Here is a 9,842-nt window from a genome sequence, read left to right as displayed (position 1 = left end):
TTTGATTCTCCACCACTGATTTAAAAGATGTTGCCAGCCAGCCTTTAGGGAATTTGTAAAATCTCTAGATTGCACTGTGATTGTTACTGCATTTTTTAAGATGTAAAAGGCAAATGACATTTACTTCTCGAGATTTCAGCTTTTGCAAACCTCATGAATGACACAGCCATACACCGTAAAGCTCAAAACAAATGGAAAAGACACCTCAAATATGTTTTCCTCTAAAATGTTGTGATTTTCTTTAAGCCGCAGAAAAAAACAGCTCTTTGCATTCCAGAAGCACCTTACCAGACAGTTTAACTCAAGAAGACTTACAAATGAGTAAGAGACAGGCATATTGTACTGCTGAGGTGTTATTCCTAGTGTTTTACAGCATAATTCAATGGAGATCTACTTAGAAGGAAGTCCTATTGGGTTCAAGGGGATACTCCTAGGTAAGTACGTACAGGAAATAATTATGCACAGCTGAAAACACTGGCAGCGTTAAGATAAATTCAACAGTGTAAAAAAGTTTTGATGGATGCAATAATGGAAAACCGATTGGTATAGTTTTTGTAAAAAATGCAGACATATAAGAGATGTAAAATGAACCATGGAAAGAGAAGAAGGGAAGCCATTGATATTTTAAGGATGTAAAGTGAGTATTTGAAATTGTAAAACAGAAAATGAGTCCCATGGACTGCAAGAAGATCAAACCCATTCATTCTGAAGGAAATCAGACCTGAGCTCTCACTGGAAGGACAGATCCTGAAGCTGAGGCTCCAATACTTTGGCCACCTGATGAGAAGAGAAGACTCCCTGGAAAAGACCCTGATGTTGGGAAAGATGGAGGGCACAAGGAGAAGGGGATGACAGAGGACGAGATGGTTGGACAGTGCTCTCGAAGCTACTAACGTGAGTTTGACCCAACTCTGGGACAGCTGAAAACGCTGGCAGCGTTAAGATAAATTCAACAGTGTAGATAAGTTTTGACGATTGCAATCATGGAAAACCGATCGGTATGGTTTTTGTAAAATATGCAGGAATTTAGGAGATGCAAAATGAACCATGGGGGGGAAAAGAAGGTAAATCGTTGATATATTAAGGGTGTAAAAGGAGCATTTAATTCGCTGCTTTCGCTTGCGGAACGAAACGCCCATGCGCGCTCCTCGACCTTTCCCTTTGCGCTCGTGGCAACCGGGAGAAAAACAAAACAAAAAACGGGACAGATCGAGAGAGAGAGAGAGAGAGAGAGAGAGAGCTGCATCGGGGCGGAGCATGCGCAAAAGCAGCCTGGGTTGGGAGGCGAGGGGGCGTGGCTGAGGGGGCGGGCACAGGCGGCTCGGATTCCAGAAGGGGGCGTGGCCACCGCTGCGCTCTTTTTTCCCGTCCGGCGTCCAAGGTGCGCCGCGGCTGCTGCTATAGCGAAAGCAACAGGTGCGCGTCGCGGCAAAGGAAGGAAGGAAGGTCCGGCTGGCGGGGAGCGGCCGTCGGAAGCTCGAGCGAGGTAGGTAGCGAAGGGTAGCCGAGGGCACCCCGCCGATCTCCCTGGCCGGGCGCTTAGTCGCTGGGATGCACCGGTCCAGCGGCGCCTACGATTTCTCCCCGTGGGGGTGGGCTCGCTTTTCTGCGGCGAGTGACCCTCCGATTCCCGAGGCGGCGGAGTCGGCAGGTGCAACGGAAAAACCTTCACCATTGCCCCCTTCCCGGAGGGGAGGACCCTTAATAAGGATGATGATGATAATTCTATTATTTATACCCAGCACAACCCCCTCCCCGCCTTTCCCCAGGGGAACGACCAATAATAATAATAATAATAATAATAATAATGATTTCTATTTATACCCAGCATAGCCCCCTCCCCGCCTTTCCCCAGGGGGATAACCCTTAATAATGATGATAATAATTCTATTATTTATACCCTGCCCATCTGGCTGGGTTTCCTTTACACTCTGGGCAGCTTCTAGCAGAATATATATATATATATATATATATATATATGCGCACACAATAGAACACTAGGAGTTAAAAACTTCTCCATACAGGGCTGCCTTCAGATGTCATCTGAAAATGGTGTCGTTCTTTTATCTCCTTGACACCTGATGGGAGGGCGTTTGGCCATGGCAGAGAAGGCCCTCTGCCCTCTTTGAAATGTGTCGTGTTTCGAGAGGGGGGTGCCAGGGGAGCCCACGTCAATAAAATATTGGTTGGAGGCAGGTAAGCCCTGCCCAGCATCATGGATCGCATGATGTACACTATTTGAATGGCAATCCCCACCAACTTTTTTTGGGGGGGCGGCCCCCTCAAATATTTTATTGAGTGGATCTCAAAGGGATCTCAGTCCCTAGGAGTTGGCTCCTATGTGGGGAGTGGATGACAACACCACAATAAAAGGTGGATTTGGGTACTTTGGTTATAAAGCTTAAAGTGGTAAAAAAAGGGTTAAAATACTCTGGTATATGTAACTCATGGCTAGCCCAAGTATAGGATAGGCTACTGACTGTGGCTCCTCAGATGCTGCCAGCGTTTGGGTGGATTGTAATTTGACTAAACTGCAAGGGCTGGCAACCCTAATTTGCAGGCAGGTGCATTTTAATTTGTGTGTGTGTATCTGGGGTGTTGGACATCATCTCCTGTTCCACCAGTAGGAACTGTGACTTCTGCTGGGCCCGGAGGTGCTACGATTCCTGATCTCTAAAGTTCTTGCGCTGCATTTTCCTCAACGGGTCACTTGAGGGTGAAACTATCCAGTGTCTTATCGATTGCACAGTCCCCAGTGCTTGGTGGTTCGGTTAACTGGTCTGGAAGTGCGATGTGGTTTATCCTACTGGGCCAGCTATATGGGATCCTTGCTGGATCTGCTCGGGATGTGAGGAGGAAGAAATAGTTGACCTGTATATTCAAGAAATATTTTGCAAGATTAACGGGTCCCTTCCTAGTTTTCTCTTGCATCCGTGATAGCAAGTGAGAATTGCTGCTATTCTCCGGAGACTAGACCTGGTCCTGGAGATCTACTGTTCCTTGTATTTATCGAAAACATTTTTTTCCACTCTACCTGCTGTCTTTGCTAAGGCTAGGAATGTGGACTGTGGCCTTCCAGGTGTGCTGCCATTTCCCATTAGCCTCATTTAGTATGGCCAATGATGAAGGATGATGGGAGTTGTAGTCTAATAACATCTGGATGCCACAGGTGCCCTGTCCCTGACTTAGGTCTATTTATGTTGTGGCCGCTGTGTTGGGGCGTTGTTGAGCTTTTTGGCCCTTTTATAATAATATAATAATAATAATAATTTATTATTTATACCCCGCCCATCTGGCTGGGTTTCCCCAGCCACTCTGGGCGGCTTCCAACTGAATATTAAAAACAGTACAGCATCAAACATTAAAAACTTCCCTAAAGAGGGCTGCCTTCAGATGACTTTTAAAAGTAAAATAGTTGTTTATTGCTTTGACATTTGCTGGGAGGGAGTTCCACAGGGCAGGAGCCACTACTGAGAAGGCCCTCTGCCTGGTTCCCTGTAACCTTACTTCTCGCAATGAGGGAACCGCCAGAAGGCCCTCGGCGCTGGATCTCAGTGTCCGGGCTGAACGATGGGGGTGGAGACGCTCCTTTTAGCTTGTTCAGGGGGTGGAGGTGAGCATATTGGATTTTGCAGGCTGCTTGTTGATTATAGAAAGCAGCTAAGTGCTTCTGTAGAGCATACTGGTACTTAAAATAAGCCTGACCGTGAATACTTCACAGGTATTTCTCTCTCTCTAGGTCTAGCTCAGGGCTGTGTGCTTGCTGACATGGTGTTCTCATTCTGCACATTCAATGGTGCAGTGCTTGCTTTTCTTTTTGGTGAGCATAATCAAGTAATGGGTATGAATTTGCTGGATCAGTGTAGTACTCGTCTGTGTAGAAGTTACAAAAAGGGAAGCTGGCAAAGTACTGTGGTTTCTTTGGTAACTGGTTATTACCTGGGATTTGTCCTCATGTCTGTTTTCCTGCAGAAGGATCATGCCACACCTTCCTAATGAAGACTGTGGAAGTGATTGCAGATCACTGTGTATTCTCAGCTTAAATTGGGCTCTTTTAACCAAGGAGCCCTGGGACAAAGGATGGAAGAAAGACAACCTAATCACATGCTTATAAATATGCCCAAAGCACCTGTGTGGTGGTTTGTTAAAGCTCTGGGTGTGCCTGGAAAGATTTGTCAAAGTTTGTCCAAAAAATCTCCTCCTGCTAGCTCGTGGCCTTGACTCACCTTTCTACCTGAGCATTGGAAATCTCTCCTGGGTTCATAGTGCAAATGAGGAAGTGGTTACTAATGCCCAGAGTGAAAATCTTCTTTAGAATCCAAGCTGGATATTCTTGACTCTAACCTGCAAGAGAGAGAATATCTAGAGTGGCTCTCTTTGGTAGACAAGTGTTTAGGAACCTGTATCTGAAGTTAAACAGTTGCTCTATTGCATAAAGAGTGGATATCTCTCACTTTCCACTTTTGTTCTGTTAAAAGTGTATGCCGTTTATTAGATATTTTTTTTAGATCAGTTAATGGATTCCTTCAGTGGAGGGTCAGACTGTGCTGGGACAACCTATACTTGCAACAGTTTGGTTTTCGTACTAAACAGACCTCACGCGAAGCACTCGGGGGCAAGGTACATCATTTGCATTTCTCCCCTTGTTTAAAGTGTAGTGGGCAGAGGAAGGAAGATTTGCAACTCATTATATTAACAAACCTTTGCTCTTGAGTGGGGTGGAGAGGGAAAGGAATGTGAAACCTGTACTGTTTTTCTTCCCTTCTGTGGAGTGATAAATATTTGGAGCACAGATGCAGAAATGAGGGATGTCATTCATCTCCTTCCCAATTTTTAGCAGAATGAACGGCTTTCCTCTGTTATCAGGCATTGTGTGCATGCCCTGTCATAGCATTTCAATATTGAACCTGGCCTGGAGTATTGGATATGGATTAATTATGGGTTTCACTGTGGGTGACGTCTTCATAGCTACTGATATGGTTACCATCTTGGACTGGGGTAAGATTGTCACGTTTGGTCAGGCAAAATACGGGACAGGTCCAGGGGATGGGGTGGGGGAATTAAAAAATTACTTTACCTGGTGCAGAAATAGATACCATAAATACCATCAGAGAGCAGCAATAATTCGAGCTGACTCACCACCACTTTTGTAAGGAAGGAGATTTTGGAACAAGTGCCCTCATGTTTTAGCTGCTACTCTGCGCTTAGTGATTTCTTTTTCTTCTGATCTTGCTCTTTGATCGGCCACCCTTCCTCCTTGTTGCCTGTGCAAACTCTCCAGCAAACCGGATAGAATTAGGCCCATGCAAAGTGCAGTCTCCCCCTTCTCGCTCTTCTGCTCCCCCACCCAGATCTGCCCCCACCCCACGTCCCATGATAATGGCTCTCCTCCTCATGGACCCATACTCTGCCTACAAAAAATTACTGCTCTTGCTCTCACTCTACTCCTGCCACTGGACCCACCCTCTGGTCATGCATTTTTTCAGGAGGAGGAGGAGGAGGAGGAGGATGAGCCTGAATACGTGAAAAAAAAGACCCTTTTTGAAGTCCAAACAGGACCAGGGACACTTTCCCCCCCAAAAAAGGGACAATCACATTTTTCTAGGCATGGGTGGCAACCCTAGACTTGGGACTTGTCCACATTTGAGCATTATTTAGCTGTTAACCTGCTTTCCCCCTATTCAAATTAGGATGGAGTACGTAGTTCATAGGACGCGGGTGGCGCTGTGGGTAAAAGCCTCAGCGCCTAGGGCTTGCCGATCGAAAGGTCGGCGGTTCGAATCCCCGCGGCGGGGTGCGCTCCCGCTGCTCGGTCCCAGCGCCTGCCAACCTAGCAGTTCGAAAGCACGCCCGGGTGCAAGTAGATAAATAGGGACCGCTTACTAGCGGGAAGGTAAACGGCGTTTCCGTGTGCGGCTCTGGCTCGCCAGAGCAGCGATGTCACACTGGCCACGTGACCCAGAAGTGTCTCCGGACAGCGCTGGCCCCCGGCCTCTAGAGTGAGATGGGCGCACAACCCTAGAGTCTGTCAAGACTGGCCCGTACAGGCAGGGGTACCTTTACCTTTACCTTACGTAGTTCATACTGACATGTATTTGAATTTTTCTAAAGAGAAGCCATTTTGGTCTTTCCTGTTCATACCAGTAGACATTCCCTTTTGTGTCTGTCCCTGCCTTTTAATCTGCTGCTTCTGTTATGCCAATTAAGAACTGATGTCGGACCTTGTTGTTTTAGTTCCCCACTCAATAAGTGTGCAAGAGCCCACAGTCAGGTGAAATTAAATTTGCTTGTGCAGTGTTCTGGTTGTGTGCAAATCTGAGGAATCGAAGGGGGGGGGGGAATCCTCTATTCACGAGGATACTAGAATAGTTAGGAGAACATGAAAAGGAGAATAGCAGAAAGTGACAATTGATCCACCCACCTAAAACATCGAAAAAATTGTCCTCTACCCTGAGTGGAGATTATTCACCTATCAGGTAAGCCCAAGTTTACAGAGGAAAAACATTGGGATTGGGATTGTTTGAAGACAACTATGCAGATTAAATGAGAATGCATACAGTTGCCAGTGCAGAATAAACTCAGAATAAGCTCCTGCGTGGATAAGCCCTTAATGCATGCTTCCTCAACCTCAGCCCTCCAGATGTTTTGGACTACAATTCCCATCATCCCTGACCACTGGTCCTGCTAGCTAGGGATCATGGAAGTTGTAGGCCAAAAACATCTGGAGGGCCAAGGCTGAGGAAGCCTGCCTTAATGTAATGTTGCTGCAGACTACCATTCTATTTCTTTTCCCTTCTCTCCTGCCTTCTAATATTGTAGTGTGATGATAGCCTATTAGGTAGAAGTATTAATCAGTATTAGTTAGACTAGCTGCCTTGAACTTTAGAAGATGTCGATATTATAAAAGCTGAAACTCTGGCAAGGCTGGGAGAAGGAATAGGGACAAGGACACGGGAAATGTTGTACGTATATCGTAATATTTTTTGCTAGAAAAGGCTTCTGAGATAGTTTAGGCTACACTGAGAACTTGTGGCTTGCTCAAGGTCACGCAGTGGTTGTCTTTAGAAATGGTGAATTTTTCTGTGTGCATGCCGCACAAATGTATACAGCAAATGTGTGACCACTAAAGGCATTCTAAAGGAACATGTGTTGCAGAGCTAGCATGGTATGGGTCTGCCTGCTAAGGTGTGTATGCTTGGTTTGCACCTTGTGCATTGAGTAACCCCCCCCCCCCCAAGTTCCCTTGTGGAGCAGAGACCCAAATCTGGGTCTGCCCAAACAAACCGAAAGCCCTCTGCAATGCTTTGCCCCTTGTCGGTTTAGAATGGCAGACTTCTTTCCAAATTCAGTGGTTAGCTACGTTGACTGTAAGTCATCATTCTAGATTGTGCTGGCGAAGGCAGCTTCTAAAGGAAGTGTTAAGCTGAACTATTATGGCGGAGAGGCTTAATGAGAGAGCTCATGTGTACCGTGGCACAGAGCCAGCAAAGAGTCTGAGCATTTTGATGGCAAAAGCAGGTAATTGTACTATTGCAGATGTCCATCTCTTCTGCCATAAACGTTACCCCCGGAAACAAGAGACGCTTTCTACGGGGCGTTAAATGACCCCTTGTGTTTGAATATGAGCTTCCCGATTCAGTAGCGATCTCTTATCAGCCGGATCTTATTAGCAAATGGCTACAACTGTCTCTGGGTTAACTTCAGTTTTTCTTTCAAACATTCTGCCTGGGTTAGCGGTTGCTGTGCTGCAGAAAGTTTTAAAATAGGAGTTTTAAACTGCTGCACAACCATTAGGAACTGGCTGTGAAGGAGGAGATGTCGGGTCTCCAGAGAAAAGAGAATGACATGGTCGAAGTCTCGTATGCCAGGGGTTGTTGTTTGTGTTTTTTAATTTAAAGATTAAAAACCCAGGACTGTCCCATGCCAACTTTATTAGGTTAAAATTTGTTTCACAAGCGCCAATCCGGGTGTTGGTTTTCCTTATGTCTTTTCAATAACTAGTAATTTATGTATGTATGTATTCAGTTTATATCCTGCCCTTCCTCCTGAAAGAGCCCAGGGCAGCAACACATCTATAATAAAGTTGAGGATGTGATAAAGGTTTAGAAAGGGAGTTTACTTTTATAGGAGCGAGAGCAAGGGTGTAATATGGGGAGCAGCATTTGATTCTTATCTGCCAGTTCACAAGTTCTACAGCTATCAACTTAACAGCCTTGTTTGATTCAAGGCATCTTCTAGAGCAGATTCCAGGGGCTAACATATTTGAAAAAAATGGTTTCATACTAGTTAATTCTGTTCAGTTCTGTATTTTCTGCTGCACAGGCAAGTTTAAACGAATCAATGTGTGGGAAGGAGTAGTAAATTATTACTGAAAATAGTTCTGCAGGAAGCAAGAAAATTCGAAATGTTGTGGGGAGAAGTATTCAAGAGACTGATGATGAATCACATTTCCTCTAACGTTTCTCCGATGAAAATAGGGACGTCCCATTCCACAATGATAATTTTGCTATTTATACCCCACCCACCAGACTGGGTTTCCCCAGTCTCTCTGGGCATCTTCCCACATACAGCGGTACCTTGATTCTCGAATTTAATCCCTGGAACGGTTTGAAAACAAAGGCGTGGCTTCTGATTGGCTGCAGGAGGTTCCTGCACTCAATCAGAAGCTGCGGAAGCCACGTCGGACGTTCGGCTTCCGAAAAACGTTCACGAACCAGAACACTCACTTCTGGGGTTGCGATGTTCGGGAGCCGATTTGTTTGACAACTAAGTTGTTTGACTACCAAGGTACCACCGCATAGAATAACATAATAAAACATTAAACTTTTTTTTTAAAGTTTCCCTCTACAGGATTGCCTTCAGACGGCTCAGGGGTCAGATAACTTCATACCCTCCAAAATTTCTCCAGTGAAAATGGGGGCATCCTAAGGAAAAGCAGGACATTCCGGGATCAAATCAGAAACCAGGGTGGCTTCTCTAAATCAGGGATGTCCCTGGAAAATAGGGACACTTTGGGGGTCTGCAATTGTTATCAAGCCATTATGGTCTTGGTGTGTGTGTTCCATTTTGTTGCTGCTAAAACTAAAACCCTGGTATAAATAGAGCCCAGCAGAGCAACAACTGCTACCATTAGTTATCTGATTAGAAATTTTAATTAGTTTCCCCATATATGTAGCTGTTGGTTAAGGAGTGGCATCTGAAGGTAGGGTGTTTTTATCTGCCACATCGCATAATTCTGACTGATCAAAGGTTAAAGAACAGTGTTAAAGCTACATTTATCACTGCATAAAGTTTGCTGCCCATTTCCTTAACTCCGGGAGTGAACAGTAGTCTCGCTCCAGTTCCCTGGGTTTTCTGAAAGTGATCTAAACTAGAACTTTGTGTGAAATTTATTTAAAGAACAACCTCTTTTTAAAACGGTTCTAAGTTTTCATTTTTTCCACCCTGCACAACTCAGATTAGTTGTAGTGTGGCTGGAAGGGAGAGGACCCTTGAGATGGTCTGTACACCGTAACATATGGGTAGGCAAACTAAGGCCCGGGGGCTGGATCTGGCCCAATCATCATCTAAATCTGGCCCATGGACGGTCCGGGAATCAGCGTGTTTTTACATGAGTAGAATGTGTGCTTTTATTTAAAATGCATCTCTGGGTTATTTGTGGGGCATAGGAATTCGTTCATCCCCCCCCCCCCCCAATATAGTCTGGCCCCCCACAAGGTCTGAGGGACAGTGGACCGGCCTCTGGCTGAAAAAGTTTGCTGACTCCTGCGGCGTAACACATTGTACGTACACTGTTCCACCGAAATAAACCGCCCGCCAATAAACCATAGTGGATTGATGTA

At 45.5% G+C, this 9,842-nt stretch overlaps 1 protein-coding gene across 1 annotated transcript in view; it reads left to right on the top strand.

Annotated features, from left to right (window-relative positions):
* The first annotated feature begins 1,330 nt into the window (after nucleotides 1-1,330).
* Nucleotides 1,331-9,842, top strand: part of LIMA1 (LIM domain and actin binding 1) — a 77,125-nt gene continuing 68,613 nt past the window's right edge. The window contains exon 1 of the mRNA XM_028710798.2: nucleotides 1,331-1,486. The gene's annotated coding sequence lies outside the window, so the exon portion shown is untranslated. The remainder of the gene's footprint in view (nucleotides 1,487-9,842) is intronic.

This window comes from Podarcis muralis, chromosome 2 (genome assembly GCF_964188315.1).
Source record: "Podarcis muralis chromosome 2, rPodMur119.hap1.1, whole genome shotgun sequence".
NCBI lineage: Eukaryota > Metazoa > Chordata > Lepidosauria > Squamata > Lacertidae > Podarcis > Podarcis muralis.
Note: the sequence above shows the minus strand (reverse complement) of the source record. Positions and strands in the feature narration are given on the sequence as shown.